Consider the following 24936-nt stretch of genomic DNA (forward strand, 5'->3'; position numbering starts at 1 on the left):
AACTTTAATGTAACAACCAACAAATAGACAATAACAAACAACAAATAGACAATACAATACAGGAAGTGAGGGCAAATGTCTCCTGTACACGATTTCTGTGTAGAGTGGAGCTCCAGTAACTACAGTCTGCAACAGATACTGAGCCATTCTGTTGTTCTTATTTATTGAGCCTGGGATTTGCAGAAATACAAGGTATTTTTGGTAGGTTTTGTACTTTCTGTTTAAGAGATCTCCTTAAAGCGGTAGTAAACCACTGAAGAAAAAAAAACTGCAAGACAATGGCATAATGTGCTAGTATGCATCGCATACTAGCACATTATGAAATACCTTCTGGCATGATTCGCTGGACCTTCACTGCTCATGCACCACTGACGTCAGCGGCTGCATGCAGGGTGAATATGTCCTAAACTTTGTAGGTTTAGGAGATACTCCTTTTACCTACAGGTAAGCCTTATTATAGACGTACCTGTAAGTTAAAATGTCCAAGTAGAGTATACAGTTAACTTTGTAAACTGGATTTGTTTGTAAAAGCAATTGGTTAACATTTACCAATTGATATTTTTGGCGAAGATGGAAGTTCATGTTTATGTTGGAAGAAGAATGCAATACATATTTCTAATCACAATCTCATTGTCCTTTTTGCCCCACCTTCATGCCAACTAACAGGTCCAAGATTAAGACACACATGGATCTCCATGCAAAAAAAGTTTTACGGTTCAAAGTGAAAGTGATTTTAAAGGCCTTTGTTATTTAAAAAAAAAACATACTTGCCTCCACTGTGCAGCTCGTTTTGCACAGAGTGGCCCCGAATCTGCTCTTCTGGGGTCCCCCAGCGGCTCTTGCTGCTCCTCCCTGCATCAGGGGTCATCATAACCCCCTAGGAGAAGTGCGATCCTGGGGGATTACCTTGCGGGCGCACTCCCAAGTCCAGCGTTTGGCGTCCGTAGCCGCCGAATGCAGGACTTGGCCCCCCCCCCCCGAGCTCGCGTCATTGGATTTGATTGACAGCAGCGGGAGCCAATGGCTGCGCGGCTATCAGTCTATCCAATCAAGAGCCAAGAACCCCGGGCAGAGAGACGGCGCGTCCCCGTGGGTGAAGTTCGAGGGCTAAGGTAAGTAAGACGGGGGGCCGGTCAGTGACAGGTGTTTTTTCACCTTAAAGTGGATGTAAACCCAATGTCATCCTTTCTAAACTACTGCCATAGGGGTTATCTATAAGGATATACATGCCTCCTGCATGTATCTTTACCTGTCAAATGTCTCCCCTCTGTCTGTTTTTAGACCCAAAAAACTGCAGATTCTGTGGGCGGGTCTGTTGTCTGGAGCTCGGTGGGTGGAGTCGTGATGTCAGTAGACTCCCCGCCCATCTCTACACTCCTTGCCAGTATGCATTTTCTCCTGTTTATTTCTAACACTGAACTTCTGCTGAACTTCTGCTATGATCTCTAACATCCAGTGAAAAGACAGGAAAGTAACCACATGACTTCAGCATGCCAAATCATGCTGAGGTGTGGAACAGCCAATCCTTGCAGAGCTGCTGAAGAAAGGAATGGGGGAGGGAATTAAAAAAAAAAAAAAAAAAAATGTCCAGCGCTGTCACAAAGACAATAGCAGCATTCCAAAGTGAAAATTAAATAAAATAAAGAGTTTTAATAGATCCAGAATGTAAAGAAATTAGTGAATGATAAAACAATTATCAAAAATAGTCCCATGACAAAACATTATGCACTTGGATAAGAAATATAAAAATATAAAACTGACAGAAAAGTCCAATCAATAATTGATAGCCTGAAAAAAGATTCGACATAGAGAGAAAAGATTCGACGTAGGGGAGAAAAGATAAATAAAAATATGATGATGATGATGAATGTTATTGGCTGATTGTAACCAAAGAGGAGCAGTAAAATAGCTAGAACTAAGTACACGCGTACTTTGGCTTATGGTGTCTGTTGAAAGTTCTAAGAAGATTAGACCGAGCAGGTAAACTATACGGCGTCGTACAGTTTAGCTGCTCCGTCGAATCTTCTTTGAACATTCGATAGACACCATAAGCCTTCAATGACAGATTCGACCTTAATTTGGATTTTCGGACGAATGCAATTTTTATCGAAAAACGAAATAAATAAAAACGAATTTCGGGAGTAACTAAATTTTTTTTTCGGACGAAAACGAGATTCCGAAAGAAAATATTTCAGTGTGCACATGTCTAATGCACGAAGCCGCCATCTGGAACCGGTGAGCCATCCCCTCTGTATCCCACAGTCAGTGGGGAGTATGTGAGTCTCCAGAGGCTGCAAGTTTTGGGCTTTTTTCCTCCCCTCCATCCTCTTTCACTTACAGCCTGGGGCTAGATTAGTTGGATGGATCTCCCATTCAGGCTATCTGTTACTGATTGGACTTTTCTGTCAGTTTTATATTTCTTATCCAAGTGCATAATGTTTTGTCTTCATGGGACTATTTTTGATAATTGTTTTATCATTCACTAATTTCTTTACATTCTGGATCTATTAAAACTCTTTATTTTATTTAATTTTCACTTTGGACTGCTGCTATTGTCTTTGTGACACTCAGAGCGCTGGACATTTTTTTTTGTTATTTTGCTACTAATCTGTATCCACCAGTTATGATTGGTCTAGCTGCACTGGTTCCCTTCCTGTCCCCCCCCCCCCCCTCTCCTTCCCCTCCCCCTCCCCTTCCCATCTCCTGAGTTCAAGTGATGTAATTTTATATAATACATGCTAATGTACCACAGAGTATGCTGATCATACTATATGTCATTCATCATATGCCCTGAGTGAACCCCCCCCCAGTGCACATTCATTGGCGCTGGGTTATTATTGTTGCTGTCTTTACTGAGGGAATTAAAAAATAATGCCTGTGTCTTAGGCTGCCACTCACAGCAAGGGGGAGTATTTGACAAAGTTTTTCTCAGTTTGTCAAGATTTTTCTCACTGAACAATAAAAGGGGATTGCTCAGAGATGGATTAACTCTGTGTGGCAAGACTGGGCTCAAATGATAGGAAATCTTATACTCTACAGTATGATATCCAAAAAAAAAAAAAATTTTGGGTTTACATCCACTTTAATGCATAGGATGCATTAAGGTGAGAAAAAACACATAGTTTTACAACCCCTTTCAGTCGACATTAAAGAGGGGCGTGGCTTGGCACGCAGAGCGGATGGCAGCCTAGAGAAGGAGCTCAGCTCTCCCCGCAGCCTTTTAGCTTTACACTGACACGACGGATCCAGGATATGGGCAAACCTAATCAGCTCCAGTCCGGTACACCTGCACGGCTTCCTCATCGGCAACAGGCAGCTTGAGGTGCAAGCTTGTCTAAGATGGTGCCCGATGACCACGAGGATGACTACAGCGAGGAGTCACAACCCGAATCTGAGGACATGGTGAGACACCGCTCTTCCCCTGACCACCCTCTGTCTTATGCAGACATGTCAGCATTTGTAGCTGATATCAAGAACACTTTCTCCTCTGCTATCACAAATCTGAAAGCTGACTTGCTGGCCCTGAATGAGAAAGTGCATAGCACAGAACGCCTGGGGCATAAGAGGGATAAAGCAATCACCAGTTTAGATTCAGTATCTAATGCCCATACCACCCAGCTAATTGAAGTCAACCGCCACCTTGAAGATCTAGATAATAGGGGCAGGAAACACAATATCAGGGTGCGGGGTGTGCCAGAGACAACAACTTCTTATCAAATCGCCTCAGCTCTGTCCTCCCATTTTTAACAACTTACTGGAAAGACCTGCGAACAACACCATTGACTTTGAGCGGGCTCATAGGGCTCTCAGACCCCATCTGAGTGAGCCAGCTCCACCCAGAGACATGATTTGCTGCATACCAAACTACAAACTTAAGGAAGAAATCCTAGGTCATGCCCGTCAAAATGAACTAATCTTAAATGAGCACAAGATCACCCTATTTCAAGATCTATCACCAATCACTCTGGGCAATCGCAGGGCTTTGCGTCCTCTACTGGAGTCCCTGAAGGAGCACAACCTTACATACAGGTGGAAGTTTCCATTTGCCCTGTTTGTCACTCTGGATGGAGTCCATCACATCCTCAAGACCCCAGATGAATTACCATTGTTCTGTGAAGCCCTCCAAATACCACCTGTGGATCTCCTGGATTGGTACCATAAATTCTGGTTTCCTCCTTTGCCTCACAGCCCACCGGCTACACCGCACTCCACTCTGACCAAACATGTGTCTAAGAAGGGGAAATACCAAAAGCAGCAGGGTGCGGACCCTTCGAGATCACCCCAAGCTACCAGAAGCATGAGAGCCAGGGATTACACCTGAAGTACTTACTGGTTGGTCTTTTTCCATTGGCATTTCCCACTGCTGCAAGTCCCATATGATACAGCCATGGCTGCTTCACTTATGTTCCTGTTGATTTCCTCAATCCCTCTGAGGGTGTTACTTTGGTTGGCAACTAGGCGGGCACTTGAACGTTGCTCTCTATTTCTTTTATTAACCATCACCCCATTCTGCCTGGTTGCCCTAATCTGGGCTCGCAGATTTCCTGGGTCCCGTCTCTCTTTTTTCCCCACATCACTCCATGTAGAGGCCCAATGGTACCTCAACAGAGTTCCTAAACCTATATGCCCTCTGCTATCTTATTGCTGACCCTGTGATCTTGATACTACACTTAAAGAGCATGCATGATACCTATATGCTATTTGTTAGATGTGCTATGATAGTTGCACCTTATCCGAACCTTTTCAATGGTAGTATGTTCTGCATCTTACTGGATTTAAACATGCTATTGTTTTATATAGTCAGTGTTACCTTTGTTTGCAATTTTTACATTATATTAGGCTGCAGGAGGGAGCTGTCTTTGCCTTTCTATCTAGACAGATTAGTTAGATTTTTAATATCCCGCTTGTTTCTCCCACGTACCCTACACTGTGCTCTACATATAGTGCCTTATTTGCATTCTTTTTTTTTTCTTTTTGGTACTCAATTCTGTAGACACAACTAGAAGAGCCCCTCTACAATTAGTAGACAAGTTCTCATTGCCTTACCTGTACATAATTTCACCGTTAATCAGGGGACTCTCCTTCCCCCCTGACCAGAATGGCATACTCTTCACTGGGGAGGTACCCCACCCTGATTTCACACAACTTAAGGGGCCTTAATTTCCCAGAGAAAAGGGTATCACTTCTGATGGAATTGAAAAAAGTTCAGCCGACCTTTCTTTTCATACAAGAGACGCACTTTCAAACTCGCTCCATACCAAAAATGTTTGATAGACATTTTCCAGAGGTATACCATGCGCCAAACCCAAACCACAAGTCCAAGGGAGTGTCCATATTGCTGCATAAACACGCACACTTTACACTATCTCAGTAATACGCAGACCCCCCAGGCAGATTCTTGTTCCTGAAGGGAATGTGGCACAACAGACCAATAACCCTGGCAAATGCATATTTCCCTAATTTAGGGCACCTTGCATTCTGTCGCCACCTTGTGGATGAACTAAGAAGTTTTGTCTCTGGCTGTATCATTTTGAAAGGTGATTTTAATATCCCTTTACTTCCATTACAGGACACCTCCAATGTCAAATCTAGCATTTCATACTCCGTCCTACAGAAAATTAAAATCCTATTGAATTCACTGTCACTAGTGGATGCATGGCGCTTGGTACACCCGACAGGTAGAGATTTTACTTATTACTCACTATTGCATAAAAAACATTCACGCATTGACTATGTGTTCATCACGCAACGTGACCTACCCCTGCTGCGTGCTGCTCACATAGGCATACAAACTCTTTCAGACCATTGTCCAGTGTCAATTTCAATTTCAATGTCAATTTTCTTTACACAGACGGATAAACCTCACGGTTGAACCCTACCTTACTGACTGACCCCTGTACTTCCCAAGAGATAGACAACTAGACTTGGGCCCTCAATGTCCCTTTTCTTTCTGGACCTACTGCCAACTGCACAACTATGTGTATACTTATACTTATAGCTAAACATCAGTTTTTCAGACCTACAACCCCCTTTGAACATACCTGCCTCTCTGGAAATCCGCTAACCAAATCTACCTCACTCATGAATTCCTGGCTTCAGGGGGCTAGAGATGGGGATCCCCATGGGGCCCAAGCACAGTGGGAAAAAACACTTCAAATGAGCTCCATTGATGAACAATGGCGGCAAGCCTCAATCTTTGCTCACAAATGCTCAATTGGTACAAGAATACAGGAAATGTCCTATAAGCTGTTAACACATTGGTACGCCACACCTGATAAAATTAAAAAGTGGTACCCACTGTCTTCGGACTCATGCTGGAGGTGTGAACAAACACAGGGCACAATCCTACACATGTGGTGGGACTGTCCTCAACTAGTGCCCTTCTGGAAACTAAGAGAGTTAATTAAACTTATCATGGAAACTAAAATTACTCTCACCCCGGCGTGCTGCATCTTACACATCGCAAACTGCTCCATGAGACGTTACAAAAGGTCTCTAACCAGACATCTGCTAAATGCAGCGAAAATTATGATTCCAGGGCACTGGAAATCGAAGAATGGTTTCACTCCATAGAAGATATCTATCATATGGAGGAAACGGTGGCCATTGCTAGGGAATCCTCTGAAATATGTAACAAGTTATGGTCACCCTGGTTGGTGTTCCGGTATTCTAACCAATATTCACAACTTGATACAAGGTGAAACAATCAACACAGCATAGGCCGCCATTTCTATCTTTCTACCTATAGAAGGTCAGACTACTGATTGATTGTTCCACAATGCCAATGGTCCATGTCATTATGCCCCATCTAAAACTGACAACTCCAGCAATGGTCCCTCTGGATAACTATATCCTTAGACACCCTCACCCTCATTATTGATTAATTGATTTTTTCCCCTTTTCTGTGCATCTCATTTTACTCTACTCTACTGGTTTATGGCCAATACTAATTGGAAGTGCTTATGCTGATAGATTACATGCACTAATGTACCCTCATGCCCAAGCTACATTTGAGACCAGTTACTTTTGTTTCTATGTGGATTTACTCACAACTGTTATTAATGTTCTAAACTTACATCTTAAAAATCATATATGTTCTGGTGCAAATATTATCCACTTAACGACCGCCCAGCCACATTGTATATTGCGGACGGGTGGCCGCTGTAGGCAGAGCAATGTGCTGGTACGTCACTGCCTATTCCCTACTCCCAGGTTTAGGGTGCACAGTCCGGGTTCTGAATCATCTGCCCGGTTTTCAGACTCTCTGAAACCCGGACAGACCATTCAGGCAGGGGGAGCTCCATTAGCATATTTGTCACTGTGGAGACAGCAGTAGTGTCACTGCTTCTCCATAAATACACTGTGCTGGTGTGTTTGTTACAATCTAAAGCTCATTCCTGTCTCCCCCCCCCCTCCAGGCTCCTGCAGGGTCTCTCTTATGAGTGACTTAACCCCCCCCTCCGATCACTAGTGCGGTGTGCTTAGAGAACCCGGGAGGCGGAGCTGAGGAGGAGATCATGTTGGGAGGAGTAGATAATGTCGGGCTGGCGCTGCTCAAACTACATGCAGGAAAGAGGTGAGCTGAGAGGCTCCTAGGGTGAAAAGCTGACAGGATTTGTTTTGCAGGAGTTGCTGTGAAGGGTTAAGGTGACAGATCTGTCTGAAGTGTGTCTGAACAATATCCTCCAAGCCTCACACCTCTGTCTATACAAAACATCCCCTATCCTCAGTAGGGATGAGCCGAACACCCCCCGGTTCGGTTCGCACCAGAACCCGCGAACGGACCGAAAGTTCGCACGAACGTTAGAACCCCATTGACGTCTATGGGACTCGAACGTTCGAAATCAAAAGTGCTCATTTTAAAGGCTAATTTGCATGGTATTGTCCTAAAAAGGGTTTGGGGACCCGGGTCCTACCCCAGGGGACATGTATCAATGCAAAAAAAACTTTTAAAAAGGGCCGTTTTTTCGGGAGCAGTGATTTTAATGATGCTTAAAGTAAAAAAAAAAAAGTGAAATATTCCTTTAAATATCGTACCTGGGGGGTGTCTATAGTATGCCTGTAAAGTGACGCGTGTTTCCCATGCTTAGAACAGTCCCTGCACCAAATGTCATTTTTAAAGGAAAAAATCTCATTTAAAACTGCTTGCGGGTTTAATGTCATGTCGGGTCATGGCAATATGGATGAAAATCAGTGAGACAAACGGCATGGGTACCCCCCCAGTCCATTACCAGGCCCTTTGGGTCTTGTATGGATATTAAGGGGAACCCCGCACCCAAATTAAAATAAGGAAAGGTGTGGGGCCACCAGGCCCTATATACTCTGAACAGCAGTATACAGGCGGTGCAAACAAGACAGGGACTGTAGGTTTGTTGTTAAGTAGAATCTGTTTGTAATTTTGAACATTTTTAACGTGTTTAGCTCCAGCCAAAAAATCTTTCCTAAGCTTTTTGGAAAACATAGGGAAGGGTTATCACCCCTGTGACATTTGTTTTGCTGTCTTTCCTCCTCTTCAGAAGATTTCACCTCACTTTTTTGTCCCAATGAAAAATGTTTTTTGAAAATTTGGGTTTTTTTGTGGAACAAGGATTGGAAAGCATCAGTGGAAAGGAGAAATTGTTTTCCCATATTAACTCTTACAGGAGAGAATTTCCCTTCCTAGGGGTAGATTTCATCTCACTTCCTGTTGTCTCCTTCCGTTTGCAAGTAGGAGTCGTTTGTAAGTTAGATGTTTGAAAGTAGGGTCCTGCCCTATATACTCAGCAGAAATTTGGGCCTTAGGTGTTGCTGTGGCCACAACACTGTAAGCCCTCACAGGGCCCTGCTGTGAAATATTAGATCAAGAATTGTAATTACATGCCCCTGTTGAACAGGAGCTGAAAAATTAGGCCTTAGGCACTGGTGCTGGTGCCACAACACTGCAACCCCTCACAGACACTCTAGTTGGAACGCAGGAACGAGCCCTGCTGCAAATTATTGCTTCAAAAATTGTAATTACACGCCCCTGTTAGACAGGGGCAGAAAAATTGGGCCTTAGGCACTGGTGCTGGTGCCACAACACTGCAACCCCTCACAGACACTCTAGTTGGAACGCAGGAACGAGCCCTGCTGCAAAGTATTGCATCAAAAATTGTAATTACACGCCCCTGTTAGACAGGGGCAGAAAAATTGGGCCTTAGGCACTGGTGCTGGTGCCACAACACTGCAACCCCTCACAGACACTCTAGTTGGAACGCAGGAACGAGCCCTGCTGCAAAGTATTGCATCAAAAATTGTAATTACACGCCCCTGTTAGACAGGGGCAGAAAAATTGGGCCTTAGGCACTGGTGCTGGTGCCACAACACTGCAACCCCTCACAGACACTCTAGTTGGAACGCAGGAACGAGCCCTGCTGCAAAGTATTGCATCAAAAATTGTAATTACACGCCCCTGTTAGACAGGGGCAGAAAAATTGGGCCTTAGGCACTGGTGCTGGTGCCACAACACTGCAACCCCTCACAGACACTCTAGTTGGAACGCAGGAACGAGCCCTGCTGCAAAGTATTGCATCAAAAATTGTAATTACACGCCCCTGTTAGACAGGGGCAGAAAAATTGGGCCCTAGGCACTGGTGCTGGTGCCACAACACTGCAACCCCTCACAGACACTCTAGTTGGAATGCAGGAACGAGCCCTGCTGCAAATTATTGCTTCAAAAATTGTAATTACACGCCCCTGTTAAACAGGGGCTGAAAAATTGTGCCTTAGGCACTGGTGGTGGCGCCCAGAACCAAAAATGTTCTTACAAGCTATCAGCGTGATGATTGAGGAGGAAGAGGATAATTACTCAGGGATAGTCACTCAGCATCAGCATAGGCAGTCTTTGAAGGGATCTGAGATTTCAAAAAAAATTATTCGGTTACATCAGCATCAGGTGCTTGGTAGCTGGTGGTGATCCAAGACTCATTCATTTTTATGAAGGTCAGCCGATCGACCGAGTCGGTGGACAGACGCACCCTGTGATCGGTTACCACGCCTCCAGCAGCACTGAATGTGCGTTCCGAAAGAACGCTGGATGCAGGACAGGCCAGTAGCTCAATTGCATACTGTGCAAGCTCTGGCCAGTGATCCATCCTCAAGACCCAGTAACCCAGAGGATTTTCGGTGGGAAAGGTGTCCAAGTCTGATCTTGCCCCTAGGTATTCCTGCACCATGTAAAACAGACGCTGGCGATGGTTGCTGGAACCGATCATACCTTGGGGCTGCGGACCAAAAAATTGTCTGAACGCATCGGTCAGACGGCCACCTTCTCCACCGCTCCTTCTTTGACTGACCGAAGCCTCAGCAACACGTTGTCCAGAAACAGGAGTTTGTAACCTCCCAGTCTCTGGGAACGCGTTGCACAGACCTTTCTGCAAGGCCTCCCGAAGATGTTTCATCCTCTGCTCCCTCTGCGATGGCAAGATAAGGTCCGCAACCTTACCCTTGTAACGTGGATCAAGGAGGGTTGCCAGCCAGTATTGGTCCTTCTCCTTGATACCACGAATACGAGGATCCTTACGCAGGCTTTGCAGGATCAGGGAGGCCATGCAGCGTAGGTTTGCTGAGGCATTCGGTCCGGAGTCCTCTGGGTCACTAAGAACGACATGGTCCGCAGCCACCTCCTCCCAGCCACGTACAAGTCCATGTGTTTCTTGGGACTGATCCCTTAAAGACTGCTGCTGATGCTGAGTGCCAGGCTCCACCTCCATACTGACACAATCTTCCTCCTCCTCCTCTTCCTCCTCGTCCTCTTCCTGTGTGATCGGCGGGCACGCAGGAACACTGTCTGGATAAAGGGGGCCTTGAGAGCTAAGGAAGTCCTCCTCTTCCTGCCTCTGTTCTGCCTCAAGTGCCCTGTCCATTATTCCACGCAGCGTGTGCTCCAACAGGTGGACAAGGGGGACAGTGTCACTGATGCATGCACTGTCACTGCTCACCATCCTCGTGGCCTCCTCGAATGGTGACAGGACAGTGCATGCATCCCTGATCATGGCCCACTGGCGTGGGGAAAAAAAACCAAGCTCCCCTGACCCTGTCCTGGTGCCATAGTCGCACAGGTACTCATTGATGGCCCTCTGCTGCGTGTGCAGCCGCTGCAGCATGGCCAACGTTGAGTTCCACCTGGTGGGCATGTCACAGATTAGGCGGTTCTTGGGCAGGTTAAACTCCTTTTGGAGGTCCGTCAGCCGAGCACTGGCATTATATGACCGGCGGAAATGCACACAGACTTTCCTGGCCTGCCTCAGGACATCCTGTAAGCCCGGGTACCTGCCCAAGAACCGCTGCACCACCAAGTTAAGGACGTGAGCCAAACAGGGCACATGGGTCATTTGTCCCTGTCGGAGGGCAGAGAGGAGGTTGGTGCCATTGTCGCAAACCACCATTTCTGCCTTAAGTTGGCGTGGCGTCAACCACCTCTGAACCTGCCCCTGCAGAGCTGACAGAACCTCTGCCCCAGTGTGGCTCCTGTCCCCCAAGCACACCAGCTCAAGCACCGCATGGCATCTTTTGGCCTGCGTACTTGCGTAGCCCCTTGAACGCCTACGGAGCACCGCTGGTTCCGAGGAAGAGGCCATAGAGGAAGAAGAAGAGGAGGGGGTGGAGGAGAGAGGTGTGTCACAATCAGCATTTTGGAGGCGTGGTGGCGGAACAACCTCCAACACTACTGCACCTTGTCCTGCATCCTTCCCAGCTGCCAGCAGAGTCACCCAATGCGCCGTGAAACTTAGGTAACGTCCCTGTCCATGCCTGCTGGACCATGAGTCAGCGGTAATATGCACCTTACCGCTGACCGCCCTGTCCAGCGAGGCATGGACATTGCCTTCCACATGCCGGTAGAGAGCCGGAATCGCCTTCCGTGAGAAAAAGTGGCGTTTGGGTACCTGCCACTGAGGAACCGCACATTCCACAAACTCACGGAAGGGGGCAGAGTCTACCAACTGAAAAGGCAGCAGTTGAAGTGCTAGCAATTTTGCCAAGCTAGCATTCAACCGCTGGGCATGTGGATGGCTGGGAGCAAACTTCTTTCGGCGGTGCAGCAGCTGGGGCAGGGAAATTTGCCTGGTACAATCTGACGTCGGTGTACCAAAAGCAGATTGCCCACAAGTACTTGGCTGTGACACACCTAATTCTACACCTTCATTCCTCTCACTGCAGGTCTCAGAGAGGACTGAAGGTCTAGTGGGGTTGGAAATCTCAGCTGATGAGGAGCAAGGAGAGATCCTCTTTGTTCTTTGGTGTGGGTCTTTTAGATACGCTTGCCAACGAACTGCATGGCAGGTCAACATATGTCTGGTCAAGCATGTGGTACCCAAGCGGGAGATGTTTTGGCCACGCGAGATACGCTTGAGACATATGTTGCAAATAGCAGCGGTGCGATCTGATGCACTCGTCTCAAAAAAGGCCCACACCAAAGAACTTTTTGAATAACGCGCAGAGACTGCAGCGCCCTGCACATGTGGAGCTTTGGGGTGTGATGCAGTCAATGTGCTGCCCTTAGGCTGGCCCCTGGAGGGCATCCTGCCTCGTTGGTGATGTGCTGCCGCCTCCTCCTCCTCCTCCTCCTCCTCCTCTCTCCTATCAGGCACCCACGTTGAGTCAGTGACCTCATCATCCCCTCCCTCCTCATCACTGGAGCAAACCTGGCAGTATGCTGCAGCAGGGGGAGCATGACTGCCAGATTGCTGTCCTTCTTGGGCACCCCCTCTGTCCGCGCTCATGTTACTGCCTTCATCGAGCTCAGTATCGTCATCAGAGCCTTCCAAACGCTGGGCATCCTCCTGGAGCATGTACCCAACACTGTGGTCAAACAGTTCGAGGGAATCCTCATGAGGACATGGTGGAGCTAGGGAAGGAGTCACTGATGACATTGAGCTGAGGGAAGAGGCCGCTGCTTTGCCAGACAAAGCACCCTGGGCATGGGTGAGAGAGGATGAGGAGGATGAGGACGGCTTGGTCATCCACTCGACCAAGTCTTCCGCATGTTGCGGCTCAACACGGCCAGCTGCCGAAAAAAAGGCCAAGCGTGTCCCATGGCCACGTGCTGATGAGGATGCACCGTCTCCACGACCAGCACTAGACACAGAGCCTGCTTGCCCTCTCTTATTGGCTTGTGACTGTCTGCCTCTCCTTCTTGGCCTTCCAGACATACTAATGGCCTGTAGCTGCACTAAGCTGGGATAGAACACCTGTAATTTTCTTCAAGTAGCTTTATATACTGTAACCAGACAAGCCTGCCTGTCAGTAGGAAGATAACAGGAACGGATCTAGCTGAACACTGTGAGCAGGACGCACTGTACTAAATGTAAATAGTCTAGCTGCCTGACCGTGGTACTAATAGGATCAAATAGAACACCTGTAATTTTCTTCAGGTAGCTTTATATACTGTAACCAGACAAGCCTGCCTGTCAGTAGGAAGATAACAGGAACGGATCTAGCTGTACACTGTGAGCAGGACGCACTGTACTAAATGTAAATAGTCTAGCTGCCTGACCGTGGTACTAATAGGATCAAATAGAACACCTGTAATTTTCTTCAGGTAGCTTTATATACTGTAACCAGACAAGCCTGCCTGTCAGTAGGAAGATAACAGGAACGGATCTAGCTGAACACTGTGAGCAGGACGCACTGTACTAAATGTAAATAGTCTAGCTGCCTGACCGTGGTACTAATAGGATCAAATAGAACACCTGTAATTTTCTTCAGGTAGCTTTATATACTGTAACCAGACAAGCCTGCCTGTCACTAGGAAGATAACAGGAACGGATCTAGCTGTACACTGTGAGCAGGACGCACTGTCCTAAATGTAAATAGTCTAGCTGCCTGACCGTGGTACTAATAGGATCAAATAGAACACCTGTAATTTTCTTCAGGTAGCTTTATATACTGTAACCAGACAAGCCTGCCTGTCAGTAGGAAGATAACAGGAACGGATCTAGCTGAACACTGTGAGCAGGACGCACTGTACTAAATGTAAATAGTCTAGCTGCCTGACCGTGGTACTAATAGGATCAAATAGAACACCTGTGATTTTCTTCAGGTAGCTTTATATACTGTAACCAGACAAGCCTGCCTGTCAGTAGGAATTTAACAGGAACGGATCTAGCTGAACACTGTGAGCAGGACGCACTGCACTAAATGTAAATAGTCTAGAAGATAACAGGAACGGATCTAGCTGAACACTGTGAGCAGGACGCACTGCACTAAATGTAAATAGTCTAGAAGATAACAGGAACGGATCTAGCTGAACACTGTGAGCAGGACGCACTGCACTAAATGTAAATAGCAGGAACGGATCTAGCTGAACACTGTGAGCAGGACGCACTGCACTAAATGTAAATAGTCTAGAAGATAACAGGAACGGATCTAGCTGAACACTGTGAGCAGGACGCACTGCACTAAATGTAAATAGTCTAGAAGATAACAGGAACGGATCTAGCTGAACACTGTGAGCAGGACGCACTGCACTAAATGTAAATAGTCTAGAAGATAACAGGAACGGATCTAGCTGAACACTGTGAGCAGGACGCACTGCACTAAATGTAAATAGCAGGAACGGCTCTAGCTGAACACTGTGAGCAGGACGCACTGCACTAAATGTAAATAGCAGGAACGGATCTAGCTGAACACTGTGAGCAGGACGCACTGCACTAAATGTAAATAGCAGGAACGGATCTAGCTGAACACTGTGAGCAGGACGCACTGCACTAAATGTAAATAGCAGGAACGGATCTAGCTGAACACTGTGAGCAGGACGCACTGCACTAAATGTAAATAGCAGGAACGGATCTAGCTGAACACTGTGAGCAGGACGCACTGCACTAAATGTAAATAGCAGGAACGGATCTAGCTGAACACTGTGAGCAGGACGCACTGCACTAAATGTAAATAGCAGGAACGGATCTAGCTGAACACTGTGAGCAGGACGCACTGCACTAAATGTAAATAGCAGGAACGGATCTAGCTGAACACTGTGAGCAGGACGCACTGCACTAAATGTAAATTGCAGGAACGGATCTAGCTGAACACTGTGAGCAGGACGCACTGCACTAAATGTAAATAGTCTAGAAGATAACAGGAACGGATCTAGCTGAACACTGTGAGCAGGACGCACTGCACTAAATGTAAATAGCAGGAACGGATCTAGCTGAACACTGTGAGCAGGACGCACTGCATTAAATGTAAATAGTCTAGATAGAAGATAACAGGAACGGATCTAGCTAAACTGAATACAGTGTATATATATATATGCAACACCTGGGATGCATATATATACACAATACACTGTAAGTGCAGCTAACTGACTGACTGTTCTGCCTAATCTATGTAACTCAAATCAAATGACACTGTCTCTCTCTCTCTCTATCTCTCAGCACACCGGAACACACACTACACAGGGCCGCCGTGCAGGCGGCCTTATATAGTGTGGGGTGTGTACTAAATCCCCTGAGCCATAATTGGCCAAAGCCACCCTGGCTTTGACCAATTACAGCTCTCTCTACTGACGGCGCTGTGATTGGCCAAGCATGCGGGTCATAGTGCATGCTTGGCCAATCATCAGCCAGCAATGCACTGCGATGCCGCAGTGAATTATGGGCCGTGACGCGCCACACGAATTTAGCGCGAACGGCCCATAACGTTCGCAATTCGGCGAACGATCGAACAGCCGATGTTCGAGTCGAACATGGGTTCGACTCGAACACGAAGCTCATCCCTAATCCTCAGTCAAGATAATGTGCAATAATTTATGACCATTCATTAATCCAGTGTTTATGTGGAGAGTGTAAACTTCTGATTTACAGAGCTTGGATAACGCAGGGATATATGAATGGTCATACATTACCTTCACATCATCTGTACATACAGAGTGCTAGGAGCTGGCAGTTTTCATTGTTGTACTGTTGTAAATATTAGTGGATGAGTACAATAGCTTTTGTTTTTATATACATCACTATTTCTCAGCCCCCATTTCTCACTATTTCTCAGCCCCCAACTCCCCCCAGGTGCATCACCCCCCGACCACTTCATCTATCCAGCTGGCATCATCCCCTCCGCACTCCTCTCTTATACATACTACCCCCACCATCCCCTCCGCACTCCTCTCTTATAGGGCGTACACACGGTCGGACTTTGTTCGGACATTCCGACAACAAAACCCTAGGATTTTTTCCAACGGATATTGGCTCAAACTTGTTTTGTCTACACACGGTCGCACAAAGTTGTCGGAAAATCCGATCGTTCTAAACGCGGTGACGTAATACACGTACGTCGGGACTATAAACGGGGCAGTGGCCAATAGCTTTCATCTCTTTATTTATTCTGAGCATGCGTGGCACTTTGTCCGTCGGATTTGTGTACACACGATCGGAATTTCCGACAACGGATTTTGTTGTCGGAAAATGTTTTCTCCTGCTCTCCAACTTTGTTTGTCGGAAAATCCGATGGAAAATGTCCGATGGAGCCCACACACGGTCGGAATTTCCGACAACACACTCCGATCGGACATTTTCCATCGGAAAATCCGACCGTGTGTACGGGGCATTATACATACTACCCCCACCATCCCCTCCTCACTCCTCTCCTATATGTACTACCCCCACCATCCCCTCCGCACTCCTCTCCTATATGTACTACCCCCACCACCCCCTCCGCACTCCTGTCCTATACGTACCACCCCCAAAATCCCCTCCGCACTCCTCTCTTATACATACTACCCCCACCATCCCCTCAACACTCCTCTCCTATACGTACTACCCCCACCATCCCCTCCGCACTCCTCTTCTCTCCTATATGTACTACCCCCACCATCCCCTCCGCACTCCTCTCCTATACATTCTACCCCCACCAGCCCCTCCTCACTCCTCTCCTATACATTCTACCCCCACCATCCCCTCCTCACTCCTCTCCTATATGTACTACCCCCACCATCCCCTCCGCATTCCTCTCCTATATGTACTACCCCCACCATCCTCTCCGCACTCCTGTCCTATACGTACTACCCCCATCATCCCCTCCGAACTCCTCACCTATACATACTACCCCCACCATCCCCTCCGCACTCCTCTCCTATACTACCCCCATCATACACTCCACACTTCTCTCTTGTACATACTGCCCCCATCATACCCACCACACTCCTTCTGCCACTCTGCATGTTGCAGAGCTCGGTGCCTCTAAGCTTCGGTCTGCCACATTAATGTTGGCTACCATGAGACAGCCATCTTTAAACCTGGGGGACCCATTATCTTCAATTGCCTGGAGGCCCTATGAGTTATCAGTCCACCCCTGGCCCAGACTGTGGCTACCCAGCAGGGTTGCTCACTGCAATTGTAAGCCAAGTGTGTCAACTTTGTTGACTCTGATGTAAAGGGGGACTCTTGTGATTAATTCCATATGATTAGAAATGTTATTTAATCACAAAATATATGTATAGTGTATACTACATAAATACATAAAAATTGCCTTGCATTGTACAGAGGTAATGAATTTAATGTAATACTGAAAAAAAAATTGCTGTGCACTGCTAATGTGTTCAGGTTTGGCTTGAAGAAAAGATGGCAACCCTAGTGCACGCATGTTCAGCTTCACCCAGCTCCCGCGGAGTCTGTCAGTAAGTCCCGGCCAATGATTCACACCCAGGACCAGCTGATCAGCTGTGTCCAATCACAGCTCAGAACTCTGTGTTGAAATTCAACACAGAGTTCTATACAGAGGGAGTGATCTCTCATGATGAGAAATTGAGAGATCATTAGTATAAAGTAGCACACTGTGCACACATTACACCTAGTTAAGGCACATATTTAACCCCTTGATTGCCCTAGATAATAACCCCTTCCCAGCCAGTGTCATATTTTTAGCACTGATCACTGTATTAGGCTGGGTTCACACCATCGCCGCATGCGGCTCCCAGCAGGGGTCCAGTGAGTCCTGGTTCACCGTTTCAGGTCCGATTTGAGCCTGAATTTTTGGCTGAAGTCGGACCTGAAATGGGCCAAAAGACGCACAGGGATCCTGTGCAAATTTGCACTGGAGCCGCAGCGGAGATATGTGAACCGGCTCCATAGAGAGCCGGTCAAAATCTCCTGCTATTGCGAATTGGATGCGGACAATTCGCAGTGGTGTGAACCAAACCTTTGTATCACTGGTGATGAGTCAGGTCACCTGAGCCCAGGTGACAGATGCACTCCGTAGGAGTCAGGAGTGCACCGCTAAAGTAGTGGACCCTAGGACTGACTGCTGCGGATTGAACTCTGGGAGGTTCAGGAAGCAGGTCTACTGGAGCATCCACACAGATCCCACTGGGAGCTAGAGCATAGATTCCCCAGGGCGCGGAATCTAAGAGCCAGCAGGTGTTCACCAGAGCCTCTAGTAGTGAGGATGGACTGCGCTGCAGTCTGGCTCCAGGTCGCGGCCCCCAGGGTCTCACAGCTCACGCTCACGGTAGACTACGGGAGAAAGAGGAAGGAAGCAGCAGGCTGGAACAACAAGGATAGTAAAGGGTTAAGCCAAGGTCGGGGTGACTAGCAGACAAGGATAAACATAGAACACGCCAAAGGTCAGGGTCACAAGCAGTCAGGGATAGTCAAGAACAGGCCAAGATCGGTAACTGGAATCAGACGTAGGAGACACGGCAAGTAGCACATGAAAGCTAAACACACAATGGTTGATCAGCAAGGTTGGCTTGCAATGCACAGATTAATATAGTGTTCCTAATTAGAGGCTGAGGTGGAGCTATGCTGAGGGAAGATCATATAAGCAGTCAGGTGAGAGTGCCTGGCCTCTAAAGGTGAACACATGGAGGAAAGGTAAGCTGACAGAGAAAGATTACTGCATAACCATGACATGATGTCAGTGGCAATTAGTCCGTTCCCTCCAGTGGCAGTTAGTGTCAGATCATACTATCACAGTCCCACTATAAGTTGTTTATCTCCACAATTTGTAGTATAAAACAAATAAAAAAATAAAAATTCCAATACATATCCCATAGTTTGTGGGCGCTATAACTTTCAAACCAATCAATTTACACTTTTTGGGATTTTGCTTTGTATCAAAAACATGTAGCAGAATACATTTAGGACAAAATTTATGAATCACATTTTTTTTTTTTTTTTGGTTGTGTTTCTAAGCAGAAAGTATTTTTTTTTTTAAACAGGGGATAGGTAGATCTTAAAATTTAAGTCTACACTGGTGCAGGCTTCCGTGTTGGCCAGTGGGACATTATCACTGCCACCTTTGTAAAAGAACAATTATACGCAGGGTGGATATGGAAAGGCATTTATTGTGTGAAGTTCCTGCAGTGCCAAAATCGCCACCCGCTTCACCCTCTCCAGTGCCGATCCCATCATCTACTGCACCCTCTCCATGCCAATCCCATCATCCACTGCACCCTCTCCAGTGCCCATCCCCTCATCCACTGCACCCTCTCCAGTACCGATCCCATCATCTACTGTACCCTCTCCAGTGCTGATCCCATCATCCACTGCACCCTCTCCAGTGCTGATCCCATCATCCACTGCACCCTCTCCAGTGCTGATCCCATCATCCACTGTACCCTTTCCAGTGCTGATACCACCTACCGATAGTGTACTCCGAAGTACTTTAGTACTATATCAGTTTTTGGCTCAGCGTAGTGGACTGAGCTACAGTTTATGTGAGCACCTCCGCTCACTAGATTACTATACAGCAGGCATATGCAATTAGTGGACCTCCAGCTGTTGCAAAACTACAAGTCCCATCATGCCTCTGCCTCTGGGTGCCATTCTTGTGGCTGTCAGAGTCTTGCTATGCCTCATGGGACTTATAGTTCTGCAACAGCTGGATGTCCGCTGATTGCATATCCCAGCTGTACAGGAACTGTTGTAGAGGTATTCCTTCAAGAAGACAAGAAAAATGAGGAGAATAACTGCGCTATGAAATACATAAACAATAACAATTATAGCCGTGATTCATCTATGTAACACAAACACAGTGAAATTAAATGAGAAAAAAGGGGGGTTGAATCGCGCTAAAACAGATTGGTGATCATACACATCATCACCAAACCAAATATTTAGAACTAAGTGAAGAGTTCCCCATAATATACAAAACACATGTCAAATGAATAATCAATCCAAAAATAAAATGTTCAAAGTGATAATAAAAAGTCCATGTATAAAAAATAAATCACCCAAGTGATATAAAAGTATCTTAAAAAAGTTCCAAAAAACATAAATTCTTGCTGTGAGAAACAAAGCGTGCTTGCTCCACCACCGTGAAATCAGACTGGCCGCTTACCAGAAACTCATGATCCCCCAATACAGAGGATCAGAGAAAGCTGTTTTGTTAATACTGCTTCGGACCATGACCAATGGATCAGAGACCTTATACCGAGATGGGACATCAAAGACTGCAGGGTCAGGCTAAAGATGTTCACACTGACAGGTACTCAGACATCAGCCCACAGCATTGCAGATATGGTCATAGAAGGAAAAAAAGGCTCCATATAGTGTAAAATCATTGACTTTATTGGATAAGTAACAGATTAAACTCACATGTTAGTAGACAATAGTAGGCATGTAGTGTAGTCTGGAGCGCCGGCCGGAAGCTCACAGACAGCCCGTCCTACTGGAAACAACAGCAGCAATGGGAGGTGACGAGAACACGTCGCTCTGCCGTGTTCTATTATGTATACACTAAAGGGGAATTCTTCACTTAGTTCTAAATATTTGGTTTGGTGATGATGTGTATGATCACCAATCTGTTTTAGCGCGATTCAACCCCCCTTCAAGAAGACACCCTGAGGGAAATGATGCTCCTCAAATTCTTTGGAGAGGCAAAGGCTTTTGCATGTGTAAAGAGTCAAAAAGCGGCTCAGGTGGCGCATGTTCCACTTATGCCCCGTATACACGGTCGGATTTTCCGATGGAAAATGTGCGATTGTCGGACATTCCGACCGTGTGTGGGCTCCATCAGACATTTTCCATCAGATTTTCCGACACACAAAGTTTGAGAGCAGGCTATAAAATTTTCCAGCAACAAAATCCGATCGCGTCAATTCCGACCATGTGTGGCCAGTTCCGACGCACAAAGTGCCACGCATGCTCAGAAGAAATTCCAAGACAGAACAGCTCGGTCTGGTAAAATGAGCATTCGGAATGGATACAGCACTTTCGTCACGCTGCAATGTTTTAAATAGTTTAATACAGCGCACTCTGTTCATCTTTATAATGTGAGAAGAATTAAGTAGTTTTGCTGCTCATATTCACACAGACTTCTCACAAACTTCTTTCTTTATTCTTTTTCGGGATTCCCTCAATATATTTTAATTTGTCACATCTGACCAAATTTCTTTTTGGTTGTTTTTATATTAAATTTTTTTTTTCAAGCCTGTTTTTGTCTTTTTTTTGGGTTTGTATTTTTTTCAAGGCTGTGTTTTTATTGTTTTTTTTTTTTTTTTTGTGTTTTACTCCATAATATTTTTGTGTGTGTTTTGTGTGTCAAGTTACCACAACACCATTATTATCTTGTATTATTTAATCTCAAGGAGATTGCTTGGCGTTGGTGTCTCTTGTTAATTTCACATTGTATTTTTGAAATGTACCTGCCTCCTCACCAACAAACTGTCCTTTTTGAAGGAAAACACGCATAGGCAAGTATAATTGAAACAAAAATTCCTTTATTAAGGGCTCAGAACCAAAGAGGGAGGCAACGCTGGATAAACATCATAAATTGGCGAAGCCTTTGACCCCCAGGGCACACATCAATTCTTTTCCAGCAAAATTGGTGGCCTGAGGAGTCCATATCTAAGGGAGTGCAGTCTGGTCCAGAAGTCCCAGAGATCTGGAAAGCAGCAGATGACATGTATGTTCCCAGGCTGTGGTACTACAAGAGGTTGCATCTTTTGCCAGACCAGACTGAACCCAGGGCCATCACTCTCTGGTCTTCTTTCCACGCTTCCTTCCCGGCTGTGGCTCTGGTGTTGGAGATGTGGCAGGAGGAGGAGTAGGACCTGCAGGAGGAGGAGGAGGAGGAGGAGTAGGACCTGAAGGAAGAGGAGGAGGAGGACCATGTGTGAGGTCACAAATGTGGGTAGCACATGTTATTTGGCCCCTCAACCCCTTATTGAGAGCTTCCAAAATTAGGAACTCACACTGGAGTCGTTGGCCCTCCTCCATCTGCATCATTTTGCAGGCAGTTATGCCAGCAAAGTCCTCCTCCACAGTGCGGGGGGTTCTCAGGGCCTCTGTAGCCTTCCAAAAGAGGCCTATGGCAGCCTCCTCCAGGTTACTCCTCTTCCTGGCACTTTGTCTTTGCAGGTGTAGGGGAGGGACCTGGATATCAGGCAGCCTGCTGGCCCAGCCACCTCCTGGCTGAGACTTCCCTGTGTATGAAAAAGGGACATGGTTTTAGTTTTTGCTTCATCAATCACAATCATAAATTAGTACTCCAAACTAACATCTAGTTAACATCATTGATTGGACAACCAGAAATATTTAGAGGAATGCTATACCTGGCTCAAGCTGGGATCCTCCACATGTTGCTGCCTGGAAGGCCCAGGTTGGGCGTCAGAAGCCTCAGCTGGAGGGGAAGGAAGCGTGGAAGGAAGAGTAGAGAGTGCTGGCCTGGGTTCAGTCTGACCTGCCAGAAAATGCAGTCTGTCATAGTACCACAGCCTGGGGACATAAATGTCATCTGCAGCTCCTGATCTCTGGGAATCCTGGACCTTCTTGTGCTCCCTTAGATAAGTGCTCCTCAGGCCACCAATTAGAACCTTCAAATAGGTCATGTCTGCCATGGGGATCACCGTCTTCACAAATTCCCACAAATTATCCAGCGCTGCCTTCCTCTTTGTTTGGTTCTTATATTCAGGGTAGTTTATCTGCCATAGACAAGGCAGCTCCCTGAACATATCAATGAAGATTGGCATAAAGTCCTTATCTTTCAAAATATCCATTTTCACTGCAAGACACACCACAAGACAAACCCTAATGTCAGCCTAAAGTCTTCTAAACTTGTGCAAATACAGGCCTCAATCTAGAAGCAGTATAGGCCCAATGTTAAATCTTACCTTCGCTATCATGATCGGCGCCTCCATTACTCCTTCCTCCGCTCACAGATCATACGTACTACACACGCATGTTACGCTTTATAGACACTGCGCATGCGCGAAACTCTGCCCGCCCCTGACGTTCTTTCTAGTCTATTCCCCACCCCTTCTCGTTCGGCGCAGTGGGGGAAGAGCACATGGCGGAGACACAGCAGGTGTCAGATAATTACATCAACGAGGAGGTGGAGGAGGAAAGCCCGGAGGCAGAAACGTACCGATCCAGAAGGTGACGATTTAAGGCATCGAATATGTCCTTTGGGGAGATGTTGGAGATGGTCGACATAATGAAGAGGGCCGACTATGATGGAAAGTATGGACCTTACCCCAACCCCAATGTCCGAAAGGCCAAGATCATGGCGAAAGTGGTCAAGAGTCTGCACCAGAATTTCGGGGTACGACGATCGAAAGATCAGCTCAGGAAGTGGTGGTCGGACCTAAAATTAAGAGAGCCTGAGCACTACAGAAAGATCCAGAGAGTGCTGCAAAAAAGTAAGTAGTTGTGCTGTGATCCTATTCTTTTTATGTTTATTACTTTTGTGCTGCTCCATGTGCTTTTCTTAACTGTTATCCAGTTTAAAATGGCAACTTTCATGTTCATGGGCACATTATTCGTTCGTATCAAACATTGTTCGTTCGGCCTAGAAAACACCATGGTTTTGGCCATATGCATTTGGCCACATTTTTTAGGGCCTACTTGTCTGAAACTAATTTGGTTGGGTAGATGGGTTTGTAACTAGAATGAAATGCAAACTAGATTCTGTGTAAGGAGAGGACATTCAGCACCAGTTTTCACATCTGGACGCTGGAGCACTAGTGTGGGACACAAGAACACCCTTCTTATTAGGGGGCCCACACAGGTGCTCCAGTGTATACTATAGGGGTGTCTCCATCTGTGAAGCTTGTACAAGACAGGTAAAGTATTCAAGCTTGACAAAGGACAAGAAAAATGCTACATCTTGGAACTCTGGCCACAAAAAAAATTGTACCCCATTTCCAAACAATGTTTCTTATTTATAGTTCTGCCATCAAATATCTGTGTGCTAAGTATACCATTTTTTTTTTTTTTTTTTTACATAGGGGAGAAAAGACTCAGAGGACACCCCTCATCCGAGGAGACCAGAGACCCCCCACCTCTGGAAGAAGGGGAAATCCACCCAAGACAAACAGAGCAGGAGGAGGAAGACGTGGTGGAAATTGGCACCACAACAGGTGAGTGTCTGCGACCACAGGCTCAGGTAAGAGATGGATGCCGGCATATTTATAATACAAGGTTTTTTTTTGTTTCTATCTTTTTAGGTGATTGTGATGTTGTGGATCCAGATCCTTTCAGCTCGGAAAGTGCACAGATCCTGATCGGGGAGATCATGGGGTGTAATAGGGACTTGGAAAACATCAAGAAAAACATCAATGATGTTCTTCAAAAAAATAAGAACATCATTGATGTTTTGGGGAGAGTTTAAAAACCCTCCAAATCCCTTTGTTATTTGGTGTGCTACAATTTTGTAACATTTTTTGTCAAATTTGAGAAAAGCCAAATTTTGAAGAGGCACACAGTGTGTCAACATGTGCTATCTGCCATCACGGGAGATCAATGGACGCGTTTTGGGGGTGCAACCCCTTCCTCAATAATAAAGTAGCTGACAGGAAGGGGTTGCACCCCCAAAACACGTCCCTTGATCCCCCGTGATGGCAGGTAGCACATGTTGAAATTCGTAAATTTGTGTGCATCTTCAAAATTTGACTTTTCAGGGGGTGACTTCACCCCATCTGAACGCAATATCAAACACAGTTTGTAAATACTCATGTCTGATATTGCCTTCAAGTTCTACCAA

The 24936-nt window shown here is 46.2% G+C and overlaps 1 long non-coding RNA gene across 1 annotated transcript; it reads left to right on the forward strand.

Annotated features, from left to right (window-relative positions):
- The first annotated feature begins 11 nt into the window (after nucleotides 1–11).
- LOC141114583 (uncharacterized) lies at nucleotides 12–24684 on the forward strand. The gene is made up of 3 exons (XR_012236933.1): nucleotides 12–192; nucleotides 24182–24313; nucleotides 24401–24684. It is a non-coding gene; the product is annotated as an uncharacterized lncRNA (long non-coding RNA).
- The last annotated feature ends 252 nt before the right edge of the window (nucleotides 24685–24936 follow it).

The sequence above is a fragment of the Aquarana catesbeiana genome, linkage group LG12, assembly GCF_042186555.1.
Source record: "Aquarana catesbeiana isolate 2022-GZ linkage group LG12, ASM4218655v1, whole genome shotgun sequence".
In the NCBI taxonomy this organism is placed as follows: Eukaryota; Metazoa; Chordata; class Amphibia; order Anura; family Ranidae; genus Aquarana; species Aquarana catesbeiana.